Raw genomic sequence first — 20,402 nt, 5'->3', positions numbered from 1 at the left:
GAACATGGAGGTTAAACTAGAAGGCGAGGTTATGTTAGCAAGGATATTTTCTTTTTATACTGCTTCCAAAGGCAACCCTGTTTTGGGCTCACCACTGCCTTGACCGCTCTGTGCCTCTCCATACCAAATCATGCTGGGATTTGATGATAAAGCACATCCTCTTTCCAGGAGCCAAGCCAATCCCTACATCCTAACTCACTGGTGTCCTGGTACCTTAGGCACTTTGTGGTCAGAAGGCAGACTGCAAATGTGGGTATTAGCCGTGGTGACGCTGGAATGTCCAAACCCTCTGTAGGAAGAGAAGAAATTTCTTACAGAGCTGCTGTTGCCCATTTGATTCCCAGTTCCTTTGTTTTTATGTTTCTCAGACTGTGCCAGCTGAGATAGCTCTTAGCTGGATACGAGCACTTGCAGGGCCTGATTTGGTTCATGTCTTCTACAAAAGTTTTCCATCTCTGACCAAGGTATTTCAGATCAGGGTAAAAATGTGAGTAAATCAGAGCTGGCATCTATCCCAGACATATCAATTCCCTTAATTCCCTTTTTCCTGTGGCTTTGGGACAATCAAAATAGGGAATGTTTCCATTGCTATACCTTTATGAAAGTACAATATGTGAACACCATATCCTGAGTGCATCTAGTGTGTTTCCTTACCTTGGTCGTTACTGACTGCACAGCTTTTTCTGTCAATTATGTGAAACGGAGCACTGCAGTAGAGTAAATCTTTCGGCAGGGCTTGGTTCCAGGGAAGATCAAAACCCCCAGCGTGACAGTTAATGAAACAAGGAGAAAGAAGATGGAAGCTATCAGTCCCAGCCAGCCAACACTAACAGAGTCCGAAGGCAACTGGAGGTGCCAAGGTGTCTGCTTGCAAAATTTGGAGAGAGCTGTGGGGGTCGTAGAGAGGGCTGCACCGAGGCCAGTTTTCCTGGCAGGAAAAGCCGCTTATGATAACAGAGGAGCAGTGGAGACAACTCATCCTCTCCAAGAGGACACATACTGTCTTTTTTAAGATACAGAACAAGCTGGCATTATTCTGCATCCCTTGGGCAATGGTACTTTGCCATGGAGCTGACCTGGGTGGAGTACATGGAGCATGGCATGGATCCAGGGGTATAAACTGAATGCACAGTAATTGCAAGGACAGGACGGCATGACTGAGCAGTGCAGAGCACCTGGTCCTCAAGGGAGACAACCAGTGCCTTTCGGTGGGCAATGTAAAGGAGTTAAAAGACAAAATGTGGCAGTCTGCTGCAGCATGAGCCATAAAGCAGAGCAGAGAGCAACGGCCTTCTGTAACAAGCCTATTTATCTCTAAAGCAGCGTTTCTCAGACTGTGATCCATGGGTCTTTGGTGGTCTATAAAACATCCAGTGGTGGCTCATGAAACAATAGTAAACCCTCTCTCCTCCCCTTCAACAGCCACAGAAGCAAGCACGCAAACAAAATGGGTGAAAATAAAAGCTACTATAGATTAACTTTCAAATTTTAGTCTTTTGTTTATTTGATTTGATATATGAAAAATATACAAGTTGGTCTTTGGATTATTTTTTTTTTTCTGAAGAAAGGTTAATCCTTGGACTTGAGAAGTTTAAGAAATGTGACTCTGAGGGTGCTATTTTTGGAGCCAATTACAACAGCATTGAAATGTTGAAAGATTCCTTTTGTTTGTTGAAAGATTAGGCTGAAGCCCTTCAGTCTATAAAAGAATAATAAACCCTAGTGGGATAAAATACTTCATTGCAATGAGGATACAAAAGCCACCTCAGAGTGGTATGTGGCCTGGATGGAGGCACAGGGCTGGCAGAGCTGGCACTGATAATTACTAGAGCTGTCAGTGCCCAGAAAAAAGACTGTGAGCTCTTGCTTTATTCAAGTTATGCAATGTCACCCTCTACCTCCTGCCATTATCTAGAGCTGATTTGATAGCATTTGCAAAATGATACGCGTTTATACCGTGTGCCCAGTCCCTGTTAGTATCTTTCAGTCTTGTACAATCTACTCTGAAATGATTTGTTAGAATGGAAGGACTGGCAGATTCATGTCTCGTGAAATCTTGGAGTGAAAACTAGCTCTAACTGACCTCTTCTTCCTTGCCAGTATTGTCATCTGGGGTGTTTCTGGTTTGGGGACCAGGCAGTGTACATCTTGCAGCTGTGTAGAGTTTGCTTTCTGGTAATCCCATTTTGACGAGTATAGTTTCTGGGTTATTTGTAAACCACCTAGAGATTCATCAGTAGTGAGGATTATGTCGCTGTGCCTGCCTCTGATTTTGTGCAAATTAGCTGCAAGTGCAGCAGTGGGAATGGCACACACAAATTCAGCAGTGGGAATGGCAAAAAGCACCTTGGTGCAAGGGGAGTGTGTGTGACACAAACAGTGGGTAACAGTGGTGTCATGGGTTATGGGCTGAGAGCCGCATGTCCCTGCAGTCAGAAGGAGCAAGAACTTCACAGCCGGTGAATCAGTAGAGGTGCTGCCCTCAGACATCCACCCGAGGCCTGATGGGCAGCAGTGGGTCATATCCAACAACCCCAATCACGCTGTTTCTTTTGGAAGTTTTACCCAGCCCCTTCTTTCCCTCCCAAGCTGAGTACTGATCCTGCCACCCCAGCCCGTTCTCCTGGGATGCTGCATTACCTGTCACGCTGGCATACAAACAGAGCACTAGCAGAGCCTGATAAAAATCACATGGCGCCTTTCGCCGTTGTCTTAGCCAAGTTTCAGTGTGATTAATCACACTATTCCTGCCTAAAGCTCCCCTCATTCACCACGATTTTAATTCCTTTCATTTCATTTCTGGCCGGTGTTTTATGTTGAGCAGCACAGTTCTCATCTGTTAAATGCCTCTGTTTCACCCCAGAAAGTGCCCCCTCTCCACAGCAAATGAGATGATTCCCCTGGGCCTCTTATTTCTTCCCAGGACCATGGTGAGGATTAATAAGCAAGCATTTGCAAAGCACTTTGTGATCCTCTGAGTAAAGGGTTTATACAAGGGTGAAATGTTGCCTTTAATAGACCTTGTGCTGGTGACCAGGTCAGACCGCAGCTGTATGCGCCTTTTGGGCTGTAAGTGGGTACAATATGTCATGAGCACAGAAGGGGCAAGCTGTCTTCATTCCCCAACCATGCCCTCAACCAGAAGTATCTCACATATCCTTGGCATCGAAGCTTGGCTTGGCATGCTGACGGGGATGAATCTCAGGGTGGGTGATGGACAGCTGGGGTCCATGGCACGTTCAGGTCTTAGGAAATCAGTCTCACTGGGGTTTGCAAGGTGGAAGGAAATCCACCTGCCCTTGGTGCCGTGAGTTTGATGGCAGAGCGGAGGGGCCTTTAGGGAATGGGGGAGGAAAAAGAACTCTAAAGAAACTGATTTCTACCCCAGGTATCAATTCCAGTAGAAATGGAAAACAAGGCTAATCAGAAAGATCCCTCAAACCAAAAAACCTGATGTGCTGCAGGCATGACCAGCTCCTGCTCACATGGTGTCTCTGCCTTTTATTGGGTTTAGTTCATTGGGCTTGCACTGAGTCAATGATATCGACTTGGAAAGCAGTGTAGACCCCTGGGCAGGACTAAGGTCAGGGAACTGCTGGCTCCCAGCACCGAGAGCTGCCCTGAGCAGAGAGTTGCTCCTTGGGCTTGTGCATCTGCTCCTGGACTGCTCTGGTGTTGCTGTCAGGAGGGCAGACCAGAAGGGGATCCATCCCCGTGTCTGTGTGACTCAGGCAACTCTTGGCAGACCCATAGGAAGCTCTGACTCCTGCCCTGATGGAGCTTAGGGTCAGAATAAGAATGATACATGCCTAATCCTACTAATTTGGTTAAGTTTTGAAACTCAGCCTCTCCTTTGCACTGAAGCAGAGCTATAAAAGCAAGTGGGTCTGTGAAATCGATGAAGCCAGCTTTCCTACGTCTACCTCCTGGTGTCTAATAAAACTGAGGTTATTCGTCTTCCCTTCACTTGGGCCCCCAGTTTGGATCTCTCTCCCCTGTAAGGGTATTTTATTGTATGAATTTACTGCTTCTGAGATGTCTGCCCCTTTGACCAAATGGGTTTCAAAACTTACCAACCTGTTCAAAACTGATTAGGAAGCCCAGGTAGAGGGTTAGTCCATCAGTGGTGTTTCCTTAGGAAATTGGCCTGAAAACCTGTCCAGCCCCCTTCCACCTGCCCCATTTCAGCTTTCTTTCAGCTCGGCATTAAAGCCCCTTGGTGAGCAGCAGCTCCCAGGAGCAGCAGAGGCCAGCTCCACCGTGTACAGCCATCGTGAGCTGCCAGGCAGCCCTGCGCAGGTCTGCTAGCTCCAGCCAGCTCCGCGTTTGCTCCAGCTGTCTGTTTTGGGCAGCCATTCCCACCTGATATAGCCATCCTGCATCCCCTTCTCGCCACCAAGCTGCTGATGAACTCAGGCTAAGCAGGTGATGTTGGGATGGTGAAGTTTTGTGGATGGGTCCTACTTTTATCAGGTTGTACGGGTGGTGCTCCAGGGGCAGCACCAGCGGTCACGTGTCTAATTCTGACTTTTCAGATTTAGAGGATTTGGGATTTTGAAGTGGTCTGATGAATCAGAGCAGACTGTAACTTCAGGCCACCTCTCCTCCCGGTGCCGGCTCAGCACAAAAGCACAGGAAAACATACACACACGCACACAGGGAAGGACAGGGCTGTCTGATCAACCCACTTTGACGACAGCAAAGCGCAGTCCTCCCTGGGTGACAGAGTCAATCATCTCGGTAAAGGAGAAGAGCTGTGGTGAGAGAGATGCGAGTTGAGTCAGATGCTTTGCCGGGGGCTGGGAAATCAGGGTGGAAGGCAGGGGTTTCCAGGACTCAAATTAATTGCAGGGAGGGGGCTTTCATGGAAGGAGGAGAGGTCAGTTACACTGGATAATGCCTTGGCTTCAACTTTTCCAGGAAGCTGTGGCCCAGAAGACTTCTTTTCCCTGCCAAGCAAGAGCCAGTACAATGACACCCTTCCCCCAGGCCTCCACCCTCTGTAATGCAATAATTGAAAAGGAAGATTATTTTTTTCTGTGCCACACATTAACGCTGCAGCTGCCGGAGTGGCATTTCTGTGCTGAATCCGTGCTGCCGAGGCAGACCGGCAGCATTGTGGGGAATGTGCCTGCAGCCTCGGCTCTGCTCCCTGCTGCGGGGATGCAGGGTCGAGCGAACAGGGCAGTGCCGTGTTGGCCCCTGAAAACCACTGCTGTGCTGGAGGCATCAGCAAAGGGTGGGAGCCGCCTCTCCGCAGCTCACATCCCTGTCCCCTTAGCTCATAGCTGTTGAGCTCTGAGCTTGCACAGAAAGGCCTCTGCCTTTTCCACTGTGCTCTTTCCTCCCCTGTTGCCTTCCATGTCCTTTTTATCACTGCAGTGGGTCCAGGCTGTGCAGATCAGACTGGGAATCTGCTCAGAATTAAAACCACCCCATGGAGGCTGCAGCTCAGCCCCTGGCAGAGACAGGCTTTCGAGGCAGTGAAGTTTGAGTTTATATCCTACGGGACTTCCAAAGGTGCAAGCCAAGCCCAGCTCCCAATAACCAGCCAGAGGCTCCCAACAGCAGATGGAAGATCCACCCGCAAGGACTGAAGTCTGGCAGAGGGCTCTCCGGAGAAGCTCACTCTCCTCCTGCCTGAGGGGGACAGGAGAGCCAGGGGAGAAGGTGCCTTTCAGGCACCAGGGAAGCATCACTTGGTGACACTATGTGTCTTGAATTTCGCCACTCTGTCCCAGCAGTCTTTTTAGGGAGCCGAGGAGAGGCATACGGCTGGGAGGCTGCTACTCTCCTTCCCTCAAAGAGCAGCTGTGCTTGCTGATCCCCGTGTTTCATTTCAAAGCCAGTTCCTTTCCAGGGCGCTCGCTGGGCACGTGAAAATAACCTAAAGCCTGTAGCTATGGCAAAGCACTACACAACTACTGTGCAAGCCCTACACAAAGAAATTAGATTCATCCCTGACTGCTGCCCCTGCAGAGAGCTCCTCGAAACATTGCTGGGCTCGCACCAGTGCCTCCAAGGCGAAGCGGCTGCAATTGTTCACCCTATGCCCAGAGGTCCCCGGGCAGCAGCCGTGCAGTCCAAGTGCTGCCCATTTTGTCGCGTGCCATCCGTCACGCCGGAGGGACGGACGGATGGTAATGTCATTGTCGACATCCCTGGTGTGTCACAGCCACCGGGACTCCTTCCATGCGGCTTCTTGGGTCCCGCTGCAGGACGGGCAAGGGTGGAGCCAGCTCCGCAGCTGCTCGTGGCAAGCGATCCTACTTTCATCATCAAAGTGGGACCTCTGGCAGCATGTGTGGGGATTAGCGTCAGATCCTCCACTTGGACCAGAAGCTTCAAGGCCTCCCAGCTCCATCCCATCATCTTCACCGGCCGTGTTTGCCCGAGCTGTGCCGCCACTTTGCGAAACGAAGCAGGGTGGCCGCAGCCTTCCTGGGCATGGCCACCAAGATGCACGAGGGGACAAGGACCCTGTACCCCATCTCCAAGCGGGACGAGCCAGCGGTGTGAAAGGGTTAAGCCATGTTGTTGATTGTCACATGGTGCTGGGAATGCAAAGGGAGCGAGAGGCTGGGGAGCCCAGCTCAGCGGCACATCTTGACTGCACATGTGGCCTCTACCACAAACACTTCAAAGTGCTTCCCTCAGACTGACGGAACAGCCTGACGCCGACTGTAAATGCCCTTGACACGCAGAGTGGAAAATATCAAACGCTTCGGCATTCCCCCCGAAACACAGCCTGTTTTCGCTGGGGAAGGCCTTAATGAACCTGCGCGGGAAGGAGGAGGGAGGACAGGAGGTGTTACGGGTGGTTCTCATTTAGCCCGTGTACGGGTACGCGCCAGCCTGGGCAACTGGACTTAATCTGAGGCAAATCCAAGTGCTTGAGGACATTTAAGAGAGGCTGGGACATCAGCTCCAGGCGGCTCCGTGTCAAGACCCCAGCGTGCCTTCCCCCCCACCCCTCTGCCTGCACCAAACTGTGCCAGGAGGAACAAAAGGGCTTCCAAGCTGGAGGTTTCTCCCTTTCCTCAAGGAACCCCCACCTCCTCCCATTTCTGTGCTGCCTCTGCTCCACCACCCTGAAATGTCCACCCTCACAAGGTGCTTTTGTGACAGTGAAATCCTCTCCAATGCCGGCACGCAGCAAGCGCCAGAGGAAAACTCATCACGGTCCTGTCCCTCTCCTGGGGGCTGTGAGATGGGGCAGACCTCTTTGCCCCATCTGCTCTGAGCAGGACAGGCCTCTCCTGGGACATGGTCCTGCTCCGATAAGGAGGAAAAGCCTTGAGGTTTGCAAGGACAGATGTCGATCACTGGCAGCCTCAGGGAGTCACTGAGGGCCCTCTGCTGTAACCCTGCCTGGGGACAGCATCTGCCCTTGGTCACCCTTGACATGCCAGGACATGCAGTCCTGGTTGGGGATGCTTATGGTGGGGTTTCATCTCATATCTGCTTATTGGGTGATGCTTTCCAGGTCACTGCTCTGCAGCGGGGCAGGCAGGTGGTCTCCAGCCATGAGAACGAAGGTGTGTGCCCATCCCACGAGACGTGACCCCATCTTGTGATAGAGGACACCAGCCTTGTGGTTGCATGAGGGACCTACAGAGTCACAAAGCCCAGGGAAAGGGCAGCAGCTACAGCGTCCGGTTCCCAAAACAACCAATGCCACCCACAGGCTCTGCCTTCTCCTGGCCAAGGAAGGAAAGGGCAGAGAGCATGCCATGAAGCAGGCATGACCAGCTTGGCCACCCCTGTTGGGCCAGTAAGTCTCTCCATCCTGCTCCGGCATGGCCTCAAGATGCAAATACAATATTTGCAGTCTCACTGCAGCAAGATGGGTGATGACCCATCTCAACTGATGGCTCTGGCCACTGTGGCTGGGTAGATCTCATCAGCCAGCAGTGCAAGGAAGTGGGGGAATGTGCCCCAAAGCTTTGAGGCCATTTCCCAGGATGGGAGCCAAGCAGGGACCCCAATCCAGGGAGCAAGCACCATGTTATCTTTGCTGCATGGAAACCTGCAGGCAGAGGGCAAGGTGCTGCCTGCGCTGGTGGAGAAGACATGAGGTGCTGAAGTGTGGCTCTTGACCCTGAACCAGCATCAGAAAGACACAGTCTCTGATGGCCCCTTTTGAGCGTGATCCCTGGAGACTCAAGGGGACCATGAGCGTGAGTGACAGCCGATGGGGCAAATGTACACAGGCAGACACAAATCTTCTGCCCAGCCAGATGCAGAAGAGGGGACAGCAAGACAACGGGCCTGTGTGCGGTCTCCTTGGCTCCAGTGCAACACACATCACCGAGAGGCTGAACAGGACTCTGATGACTGTAGGCAGGGATCCATTGGTTATGACACATTTGGCATGAATGAAATTGCCTCATAAAATACTTCTCAGATCAGCAAGAACTTGAGGGATCTCAGGAGGGAATTGAAGGAGAGGAAAGTTCAGATGATTGGTGGCGAGATCCCTCCTCACATCTTGGAAGCAAAAGCACACAGGGGAGGGAGACCACCAAGGGGCAAAAGGTGTAAAATGGAGGTGTTTCAGGTCATGGAGCATTGGGTCCACTTTCCAAGGGAGCATATGAGCTGGACCACCTCCATGTCTCTGGGAGAGCAACCAATATTCTGGATAACAAACGAGGTAGAGCAGTTAAGAGGGCTTTAATGGAACATCTTTGGGGAACAATATTAAGAGGGTAAACAGAAGACGTAGGCGCCGCCATAAACTGCTGACTCCTGGCAGCACAAATGTTAAAAAGCAAACCTAGAAGCCTGGGCAGTAAACAACAGGAGGTAGAAATAGCCACCAATGGCAAAAAAAAGAATGGCTTGGGATTTCTGAAACCTCACGGGAGGGTTTACCCATGAGCAGGCTGCTGGTCGTACCCTCTGTTTGGAAAAGATGCTGTTGCCTTCTTTAGCGTTGCTGGCTTTTCGGAAGGGCAGGAGGTGGTGGGGTGCCCACTCTCTCTGATAGATCACGGGAGGGGACTCTGAGGGTGACTCGGCTCAGCCGCTGTGCGCTCAGCCTGCCGATGGCAAAACTTGCCGGGGAGCACGAGGGGACGATGCCCGAGATGGTGGGAGCCTGCTCTAGGGGAGCAGGCGGTGAGGGAGATTGGGTCCGGCGCTGGTGAACCCCCCGGGCGCTGCCAGAGCCGGCAGGGGATGGCAGGCTGGCACAGCCAGGGTCCTCCTGTGCTGGTCCCCGCGCTGACAGATAAAGATGGATTGATCGCTGAGTTGCAGATTGATGACTGCTGTCAGCTGGTGGCCTGCCTCGCCAGGCAGGGAAGGGAAGCAGACTCCATGCCCAGTCCTTTTAAAGGCTTTTTGCCTCAGGATATGATTTATTGTTAGAAAACAAAGGATGTTTAAGAAAAAAAGCCAACACAAAATAAAACATCTCAATTGATGAAAGCTGTCTTTGGTCCCCAGTGGCTTTACCCCCTCTTCTTGAGCCTGGGAGCAGAGGAGGGGTACATCCTCGCCCCCCTCAACTAACCCCAAACCAGCTTCCTCTGCCTTTTAGGTATGCAACTCTCCAGTCTCATGATGGGCAGGGACACCATAACCTATTCCCAGGCTGCCTCCCTGCCAGAGAGCATGACACTATGTGCAAACACAGAAAAGCTCTGACCAGCACTATTTATACGTGACGAGGGACTGGATTTTTTAAAAGCACAGAGGTGCCCAGCTCTAGCCCCTGGTTCTGGAAAAAGAACAACTTCCCTGGGCTGAAAATAATCAGGAGTAAAATTAAGGAGTGGAAGGAATTATTTAAACAAAAATGAATGGATGATAATTGCAGAGTATTTAAGGCTGTTTTGTGAGATGCTGTAAGATAACTGCTATTCTGGAAGCCTGAATGCTGTTTTGCATAGGCAAGCACAGCTAAGAGAGAAGGTGGAAGCAGCACTATTGTAGGTTTCGCAGATACTAGATGCACCAACGTGCATCCATGTTAATCGTTGATGTTAATGGTAAATAAAAAAGGAGGAATCTGATAGCAGCAAGTAGAAATCGGTGAGAACATGCAGACACCTGGGAAGAGAAGCTAAAGGCAGGAGTGAAAAATTTCTGGCCACTAGAGTTAATGATAATAAGAAATTGTTTAAATGTATCAAGAAAAGCCAAATCCTATAATGAAATCCCAGACAATAATGGGAAAATATTCAGCCTGTGTGTAGAAGAGACAAAGTTATTTGTTCAACATTTATTTTTCTCTTTGGAAAGAAGTAGGATGACACATTCATACTTTATGAAGATAATGAAACACTTTGTATTCTACCAGTGACGAAGCCGAATGTTAAACAGCAGTGATTAAGGTTAGACATTCTGCAGGATCAGATAACTTGCATCAAAGGATAAACAAATTGGACCAAGAACTCTCTGAACCATTAGTGTTGATTTTTAAACAAATCTGGGAACTCTGGGGAAGGAGTTTTCCCCAGAGGACTGGGGAAAAAGTCTAATGCTGGACTAGTAAGGCAGTAAATAAGATGGGCCATGAAAACAAATGGTGTTTGGCAGGATGTGGATCCAGAAAGACTGATCATAAGAAAAACCTTTATGGAACACAGTCCATACAGACTCACAGTATGTTGCATAATTAACGTCAGTCAGCTGTGGTTTGCAGAAATTAGAGCCTTTTTACTGTTTGTGATGGGATAACAACCTTAATTGACAAGGTGGCATTGTCCACTTGGGTTTTTGCATGGTGCTTGGCTTACATCTGCATGGCATCCCAATAAAAAAAGAAAAAAAATCATCCCTGTACAAAACCAGTGCAGTTGGGATTGGTTTTACAGCTCTATAACTGAGTCAGTTGGAAATTTGGAGATGTTGTCTGGTGGGGTTGTTCCTTATGGGACCTTGCAGGGGTCTGATTAATAAGAAGGATTGATCATTGCTGGAGAAATGGGCAGTCAGGAGAGGGGTAAAGCTCTACATGGCCAGACAGGTCACCTGAGCTCTGTCTATGCTAACCAGTCCTTGTGTCTTGCTCTCCAGCTCCTGCAGGGTAGGGAGCTATTGCGATGCGCCAGCATTCCCATCTGGGTTTCTTCTGTCTGCAAACTGAGGCTCTGGGGTTGCTGGTACATACCCAATCTGGAGTTGGGACGCAGCCAAGGCATGTCTCCAGATCTAAGATTTGGGAGGCATTCTGGGATAACCTCATCTAGACACAGCTTGGGTCCCTTGGCCAGGAGGACTCCCTCAACAGTACGTGTCTTAACCCAGCTGCATGCAGGGTCTTCTCTAGCTTGAAGGTTTGACCACCTGGCACCACAGCAAGTCAGTTCAGATCCTCAGAGCAACATAGCTCCCTGCAACCTCTTGGGCTCATGAGCAACAGGATCTATCAGCCAGAGCAAAGGTGCATGTGATAGCAAGTGCTGTGCATCCTTCCCCTGAGCTGCCCCACAGTTCAAAACCAGCTGTTGCCAGTCATACCCATTTATTCTTTCAAGTTGTGGTAATGATCATCTCCATTTGAGTGTGTGTGACAGTCTGTCTATTCCCTTCAGCCGAGTTTCCACAACTGCAGTACTTACAATCAAATGCTTGCACTCAGAAGTATAGGCTGAAATGCCAGGACAAAAGCTCATGGAAGCTAAGAGCCCAATTATTTCAGCTATGTTGTTTTCAACCTACTATGTTTTTCAGAGTCCTAAATGTTTTTCTTGAGTGTTAAAGACCTCCTTTAGAAATTTCTAATCTGTATATAATTGCCAAGCATATATGAACTTTCATTCCTTATTCATTGTAGGAGTAGCCTGCAGTAACTTGACTAGGTGGTGGGAGCACAGGCCATAGCCCCGGATTTAAAAAAGGGAATTGCTGACCCTGCAGGGAATGGAGAAGGTCAGGCTAGGAAACAGCTCAGGTTTTACATGGTGCCTTTGAGCCTGGGAGCTTTCAGCAGTTTGACCTTGTAGAAACACCACTCCATGGATGGCTGGGGCACATTTGCCCACACTGAGGAGCAAATGGAAGTGGAAAGTTGGGTAGGCAGAAGGTAACTAACCCAGCACAGCATCTCCCTGGGGGTGACCTCCTTTCCCCTGGAGGGAAAGGCCTGGCCTGGAGCAGTGTAGCTTGGGGGGCTGGCGGCCACGACCATCCAGCTCTGTGGCATTTTTGTGGGGTCAGCAGGACATGAAATCAAATTCCCTTTCCCTTGGCAAGCTGTGTGCTCCATAACTCAGGAATGCGAACGACCACATGTTTGGCTGAAAAATGATCATCCTCGGGAAGGGAACAGGTCTATCATGCTAAAGGAAAGGAACAACTCAAAGCATGACGTGCAGAAATGACACCTCAGGGCTTCAAATTTGTTCCCCGTCAATGCAGAGGAAGAAAACTGACCTAAATGCGGCCGAGGTTGACAGGTCTTAAATTTAATCTGCTCTAAAGGCAAGACGTGACCCTGTTCCTGTGCACTGTGAGGCTGCAGCTGTTTTACCCATTGGCTTTTCCTGCTCTCTGGCCACCTCACAACCTCTCCAGCAGAGCGGAGAAGTATTCCTGTCTGTGCGCTGACTGTCAAACGTGGACTTCAGCTAGGACTGTCCAGACCGAAACCCAGCCATGAAGAGGGGGCTGTTGCCAGAGGATGCTGTCCCTTCTTGGGACCTGGCTGCTCTCGGCTGAGCAGAAGCCCGTCTCCAGTGCTGAGGCTTTCCTGCCCAGCAATCGCAGAGCTGTGCCAAAGCCCCTCCGTTCACCAGTAAGGCCCTTGGAAGAGGTCTGGCTGAGCTGGGCTTTTTCAGAGCCCTCACTCCCTCCCTTGCTCAGCCTTCCTCAAGGCAGGCACATTTCTTCCCATTTGATTTTCCTGGAGCCCCAAGCTGGGTTTTTGGGGGTTGGTTTGTCTGCTGTTGCTGCTTTTGCCCTTTTCTCCCTCTTTGTTACACATCATCAGGCAATTCTAATTTCAGACCCTGGTTCCTCCAACCAAAACTGGGCTCTGGATCGGCTCAGAGCCATGCCGGGGGGTCTGACTCCCATGGCTCCAGGGAGCTCTCACTGGTGGTTCTGCTTAGGGACCTGTGGGTGCGAGACCTGGCTGATGGTCCCTCAGGGCCCCACGGTTACTGTGGGCACAAAGGCTACCTGGATTGTACTTCAGCTGCAGCCACCGGAATAACCACGGGGTTTTTTTGTTTTACCGGTGAAGCCAAAGCCCTGAAGAAGAAAAGGTACTGCCAAGTCAGCAGAACACATCCATCTTCCCAGTGAAGTGAACAAAAATGGGTTTCAGGTTAATCGATCTGCCTCAAACAAAGCGTTTTGGTTTGGCCTTCCTCACTTCCCCATCTTCTCAGTTCTCCCATTGCGACTGTTTGGATTTAGGATCTGTTGGATTCAACCCAAAGCCACAGAGGGGTCCAGTCTGCTTGAATTAGTACTTCCCAGCAGACAAAATCCGTATCTGAAAATGTGTGTGCTTTTAGGTTCAATAATTTCCCCTATCACAAATTCCTTCCTTTGACCTTGGTCCAAATACTTAAGCTCTGTGGGACCTTTGTTTATTTGCACAAGATGCTCTTGTCTTTCAGCACCGATTGTTCGTCCAGGCGAGGACTATATTTAAGCCGTACCCTGTGTTTACGCAGTTGGCCGATGCATTGTTGTGAAACCGTTGATTGAGGCCCATTAGAAGATGGAGAGCGCTCAGCGCAGATGGACTTTGTGCTTCAACTATCTGCCAAGCTCCAGCCAGCCTCTGCTATTTCGGAGGCTCATGATCTGACCAACTTCAGGCGCTGTCACGGGGATGGAGAAAGGCCCGTCTTCTCACTCAAGTGACACTTCTTGCCAAGCCTGGAGGCAGTGCTGCTTCTCAGTAAAATGGTTGTAATAATGTTTTAACATGGGCAAAGGAAAAAATAAAGAAAGAAAAGACCTCCCTAAACCTTGTTCAAAGGGCTGGTGGAAATGGAGTCATGGAATTTTTTGAAAAATACAAAACAAAACACAGCCCAAGGCAGAAACCAGCATGGAAAATTGGAGCCCGGTTCAAGTCTGGCAAAATTGTAAGTGGAGAAACTTCTATTCTCTTTTATTCTATTCTGATCCTAAAAAGCTGCCTGATGTCTCCTCTCTGCTGGGAGGAGAGAGTAGGTACATGGTAGGTACTCACCTCAGTGCACAACTGGAAGGTGTTTGCATTCATCATGGGGAAGATCATACAAGGGCCCTGGAGAACAGAAGAGCGTGAGAAGTTTACCAGGGGTTGCAGGCCTTGTGGAAGAAGTGGGAAATGAAGAAACGCAAAGTCTTGGCTCTGCTTCAGCCACTGATCCCATGGTACCAAGGGAAATGTCAGAATTCACCTTTCTGTCTTCCCTCCTGACTGCCTTTCAGGCATGAACTAAGCAAAGGACCTTCCTACCTTCCTGGGGCTGGTTTGCAGAGCTGGTGGGCAGGTGGAGCGAGAGAGGACTTCAGGCACGGCCACAACCCCAGTTGCCTCTGTGTGCCCATGCAAACTATGCACCCCATCCCCCAGCACATCAAGAAGGGAGGGTGGGGGAGAAATACTGTGCAAGGGTGGTGGCAGAGGGGATCTACTTAGTAAAGCCAGGAGGAAATGTGTTTTAGATCTATAGGGACATGGAGGGACCAAATAATTTTTCCTGCTGGGATCTCTGTCTGGGCATTGCCGTGTGCTCACGGTGAGCGGGGAGGGCTGTGAGTCCTTGCAGTGCTGGCACTGGCAGGACCGCCTGCATGCCCCAGGCCAGCCTGGCCACATCCTGCTTTCTCCATCTGGGACATCCCCGGCCAGTGACTCAGAGGCCCTCAGGAATGTGTGTCTGAACCACTTCCCCCCGGCCATCTGGGGAGCATCCTCTCCCCACGAGTCATCCTCGTGAGGCCGAAGCCTGCCCCTTCCTCTGCCATCAGTGGACCTCAGCAGCTCTGCTTCAGGCACATCCACACGTGGCATCCCTCTGCTTGCTGTCTCCACAACTGTGTCTGGAGCTCGTGGCTTGTCCTGCACAGACCCGGTCATGGCTGGGCTGCTCCATCACCCTGATGAAATGAGACTTCTCCTCTAGCTGTCCCAAACCTGGGCTTGGGGTGGGTCAGTCACGGGAGGAGATTAGGGAGAAAGAGCAAGCTGCGCATGGCCATGGGATATCTCAACACTTAAAGACAAGAAGCAATGGGACCCCTAAAACTGCCTGGACCGGGGAAGGTGGGGCAACAGAGAGGATATGGCTTCTGTTGATGGATGAACAAATAGGTCAGAGGAACTGGCCGGCAGGACAATCTATTGCTGCAAGGGGCCAAAATGAACAGCCAGGGTTCATAGAAAACTTGGTGGATGCTATTTCATATACCATTTGGGTTCGTGTCTGGTGTTCAGATAAATCTGTATTGGAGCCAGCACATTGCCATCTGATCTACTCCAAATGCTGTGGCATATAAAGATGAAAATGAACTATCAGTCTCCTGGCTTTTGGGGCCCTGGGAATGGCAAACTTTTGGAAAAAAAAAAGCATAAAAATAAAGTCAGGAGCCTTACTTGCAGTCTTGCCTTTTTTTTTTAGGTACCAAGGTCCAGCTCCAGAAAGGTATGTTAGAAGACCATCTCCTGTGGGAGCCTTTATGGACCCCCTTGATCCTGGAATGAGGTCCTGCTTCTTTTTTTGTTTGCTTAGGACATTTATTCAGCATTGTCCCAACCAGGAAACACCCAGCCAGGAGGACTGGGCCCTTTCTTGGTGCCTTCTCGACAAAAACATAGTTTAATCTCAGGTACTCCCTGGATGCTGCCTGCTGGTATGAAGACAATGGAGTTTGGCTGCAGACATACCAGAAGCGGTCTGTTGTACCTGGTCTGGACGGAAAGGGGACAGACTGCCAGTGAGAGTGCCTGGACAGACACACTGTGGTTAGAGTAGTCTTGATTTTTAGATGGCAATGGTATTAAATGTGTGTAAAGCAGACAGACTGGTGCTAAAGTACTTATTGGGAACATTAATAAACCATGGACCACCCTTCCTCATCATATGATGTGGTTCCGTCTATAGGCAAGATATGTAAAAACAATTTAAAATTAATTTAGCTTTTAAACCTTTTAAAAACATATAAAACCCCCAACCTTTTGATATAGGATTGGGCTGTTTTTCCAAGTGGGAGAATGTTCACATCAGGATTGATTTAATTTTTTTTTTCCCCTTTTAAATCATAAACAGTCCCGGTACAAGAAACAGTAGCTGTTATTGATTAAAAGTTCATTTGCCTTGTCTTTGCTGATGATTGATATTTGGGGAGGAGGGATAGAAGAAGGGAAGGGTGTTGTACTTTGGAGAGAAAAAGAAAATGTGTCACATGTTACCTGCATCTTAGAATAATGTTAGTGTTGGAAGGTGTACGGGTTGCAAAGAATAATAATTGTTTTAAGGTTCAGTAGATCCTGGTCCTTTTTGCCTGTGTGCGTGTGTTTTAATGTGTCGGACGCGCCCTCTTTAAATAGCAGTGTGATGCAGGAGGGGAGCGAGGCAATTGCATTTCCAAATGGGATTTTTATGGCCCGTTGAAGGAAAGCAGCTACCCACTGAATAACACCGCGCAGTTTCCAGTGGCAGATTGTAAAGGCTTCCTTCCCTGAGCACGTGTGCCGCACTGCTGAGCAGGCAGTGAGCGCAAAAGGTGCCACAGCACCCTGGGGTGCCCAGGAGCTGGCAGGTTCACCCTGACACCTCTGAAATTTTATTGGGCCCGAAACCCCAAACTGGTGTGTGAGAAACTGCGACAAGCTGTGGGTGCAGGATACGGCTGGTGAGCTGCCTGGTCCCGAGCCAGGGCTGAGATGGGTCGTGGGGGACATTGTGTCATCGATTCCTTGCCCCAGGGATGGTGGGCATGGGTGCACCCATTGCTTCACGTGCTGATCTGCATGTGATAAGCCCGCAGGTTTTATAAAAATCTCTGACCATCCGGAAATCTCTGGTTTCAGACAATTTACATGGAAACCACACCAGGATGCTGGAGGTGGAAGACCCATTTGCTCTAGGGCCTTCAAAGGACTTAGACTCAATGGGGCACGAAAGGCATTTCTCAGTCAAAACATTTTCCAGGCAAAAAGGATGGATTCAGAGAAGCTGAAATTCTGTGAATTCATCTCCATTCCCCAAATTGTTGAACTGGGGAATAGAGAAAAAGGGGAAACGTTTTGCTTAGATGTTTTCAACGCAGAATGTTTCTGAGGTTTTTTTACTTGGCCCAGTCTTTGGTTTCAGGACCTCCTTCAGTTTCAATAAAAAAATAAAATTCTTAAAAAAATATTTAAAACATCTGTCAAAACAGCAACTTCTCACTAGAACCGAAATCTGCTTTTTCCAAGACTTTATAATTTGCTGAAAATATTTGTGGCAAATTTTCTTCCCAGCTCCCTCCTAGCGCAAAATGCCTGTGAACTGGCAGGGCATGAGCACACTGTGATTTGCAGAGCTCTTGGGCGCCTTTTCCCAGCACTTCTCTGAAGGTCCCTCAACGTGTAAAGAAACTGTGGCAAAAAAAAATCCAAACAGTAAATTCTCCAGTAAAGGAACACGAGGGTTGCATCAAATGTACTTTCAGACTGATTTAATGAAAGTTTATTGATTATATAAATGGAGATGTGGTATAACGGGAAGGTGGGACTTGTCTCCATCAGCTTGACTTGCTTAAAAGTTAAAGACTACATGGAGATGTTGCTTTCTCAAGAGCTCCTGCCCATCCTGGGGTTCACATTTAAGGGTGATGGGGTGACTTGCTGCTCTCTCCTGTGGCAGCAGGGAGTAGATCCCCATGGGGGGATGCTATGTGGGGAGATGGCTCTAGGATGACCCTGTCATGCATCACCCACCTGATGTACCCTTCATTAGCACTGATTTACACCTCGGCACAACAAAAGTTGACCGTACACTCATTACAAACAGCGAGAAGCCCAGAGGGAGGCTTTCACCTAAAAGGGCAGAGTTAAGGGTATCTTAGCCTTAGGCTAAGGTAACTGTGACTTAAGTTGATTCATTACACGTTCTCTAAAAATGATTATGTCTATAAGGCAGAGGCATTGTCAATTTATTGCATTTCCCTATGTTTTGAATTGATTTGAAAAGAGAAGAAAAGAAGGGGAAGGCACTCCTGTGTCTGACACGTGTGGATGTTTTCTGGCCCGCTACCTGTGTAAGGGCAGGCTTCTTTACCTCGTCCTGATTTTACTGCTGCCTTTCCCATAAACAATGTGCCCTGCTTGCTATTCCCTTACCCTGGGAACCCCATCCTGCTCTTCTGAAATAGTTTATGGTGGCAAGAAGCAGAAACCCATCTGAGCCACAGATCCAGAGCTGGGGATCCAGGATCCCTCCTGGAAGCTGGGGATCCAGGATCCCTCCTGACAAAGCAGGGCTGCTTTTATCCTGGGGTCCCTCCAGGGACCAGGTCTGTCCTCATGCCAGTGGTGTTGGACGAGGGGGCAGATCCTCTGCCATTAAAATTGGTTATCGACAGCAACGCAGCCATGCTTATTTAGGGGAGTGGGGGTTTGGCCACGTCAGTTCACAAGCCTGAATGTCTTCCAGTTTAGATGATGCAAAATCCCAGCCCACAGGGGTCCAGGGTCTGGGATTTTTCAAAGTAGGACAAGTTGGACCAAAAGAGCTTGGGAAGACGCCTCCCCTCCAGCTCATTAACAACTTGTGTTGATTACCATTAACCCTTTGCTTGGCCTGGCATCATCCCCAGCGCCTTTCATCCCACAACACCAGGACTGCATCCACATTGCAATGTCCCTTTGCATCGAGGATTGCATCCACGTTGCAATGTCCCTTTGCATCCAGGATCGCATCCTTTTGCGTCCGCCCACCCAGCCACCCCCAGGAATGGAGCAAAGGACGAGAGATCCCACCCAGCAGAGAGGTCTCAGTCCTACAGGCAGGCACGGGACCTGAGCAGGAGTGACAGGGGACAAGTGACACAGGTGAGCCACCCCCTCTGCAAGGCATCGCCCCATCGCTGCCCTGCGCAGAAGGGGCTGGCGCTAACCCTGACTTGCCGGGACATCATCCCCTGGCTTCCTCCCTTCTCCCTCTCTGGAGGAGATGGAGTTTCAGGCTTTGCAGCACACGCACCCGTGCCAAATCCCGTCTCCAATGCAGGCGTTCCTAATCATGCATAAATACGGCGGTGGATATAGCCGTCTGTGTTGCTCCAGAGAAAGCCTTTGATCCTGGATTGAGAGCTCATGTTTCAGGTGTTTGGGCAAATCAAAAGTACAAAATAGAAACTCCAAATTGCCTTGTAATTTTTAAGAGGCAGATCAGGAAGACACTGCTCACTGGATGGGGAACAGATGTCTCTCCACCGACTTCACCACTGTCCGGAGCCGGGAGGCAACGTGGCTCCCCTTCCCATGGGTGCCTGCGAGCAGAGATGGTGGGGGTTTGGGGAATATGTCTCAGAGCTTTACGGATCCTGTCTGGGGAGAGCCCTCCTGCTCCTTTTCATCTATGTTTTTTTTGGGACCGCAGCCCATCGGCAGCACGGCAGGCCCTTGCCCCAGGAGCTTCACCAGAGAATCAAGTCCACCTGGGGAGTAAATCAACTCCCTGTGAAGCAGGTGGGGTTGGCAGCAGGATGTTCCCTGGGCCAGGCACCAGGCAGAGGCTGATGGAGCCACCTGAGGGATGCTATAAAAGGGCAGGCAGCAGGGCTTACCCTTCTTTAGGTACAGCAGTGGTGGGAGCTGGGGGAGGATGGGGTGAGGATGTCTGCAGCCAGCCACCCCAGGGAGGGGAGCACCCCATTTAGGGAGTATTATGGGTTATTTCCAGTGTCACCTTGGGGGCTTTGCCCTTCTGGAAGATGATACGGTGTTTAGAGATGCTGTCATGTGAAAGCCCCCTCTGCCAGCCAGGGAGGATGCAGAAGGGTCACCCCATGGCATGGGTGGTCCAACAGTGCCTTGAGGATGCAGGTATGTGAAGTGGAGGTGCGCCAAAGGGGACAGCTGGCTGCATTAGACACAGAAAGTGTATGAGGCGATGTGCCTGAACCCCATTACTGCTTGGTGATCACCCCTCCATGCCAGCAGCAGCGGCATGGCCACGGTCCCCCAAAGCTGAGCCTGCCAAGCCCCACGGGGTGAGCCCGAGGCTGGCAGCCAGCTGGGTACTCCAGCAAGCATGGTGCCTAATTCCCTTTGCTTTGGTGCCTTTGCTGGATCTCCAAGCCACTTGAAAGGCACCAGGGCTGGTGCTCATCGCTGCCTGAGTCAGCGGAGGAGGCAAGCGGGAGCCTTGAGGTTAGGGCAGAGCTTGTGAGTCACGGCTGCTGGAGCCGCTGGGGCAGCAACTGGGTGCCAAGATGCTTTTTGACAGAAAAGA

The sequence above is a fragment of the Haliaeetus leucocephalus genome, unplaced genomic scaffold (genome assembly GCF_000737465.1).
Source record: "Haliaeetus leucocephalus isolate CR32 unplaced genomic scaffold, Haliaeetus_leucocephalus-4.0 Scaffold76, whole genome shotgun sequence".
NCBI lineage: Eukaryota > Metazoa > Chordata > Aves > Accipitriformes > Accipitridae > Haliaeetus > Haliaeetus leucocephalus.
This window is presented reverse-complemented; position numbering follows the sequence as displayed.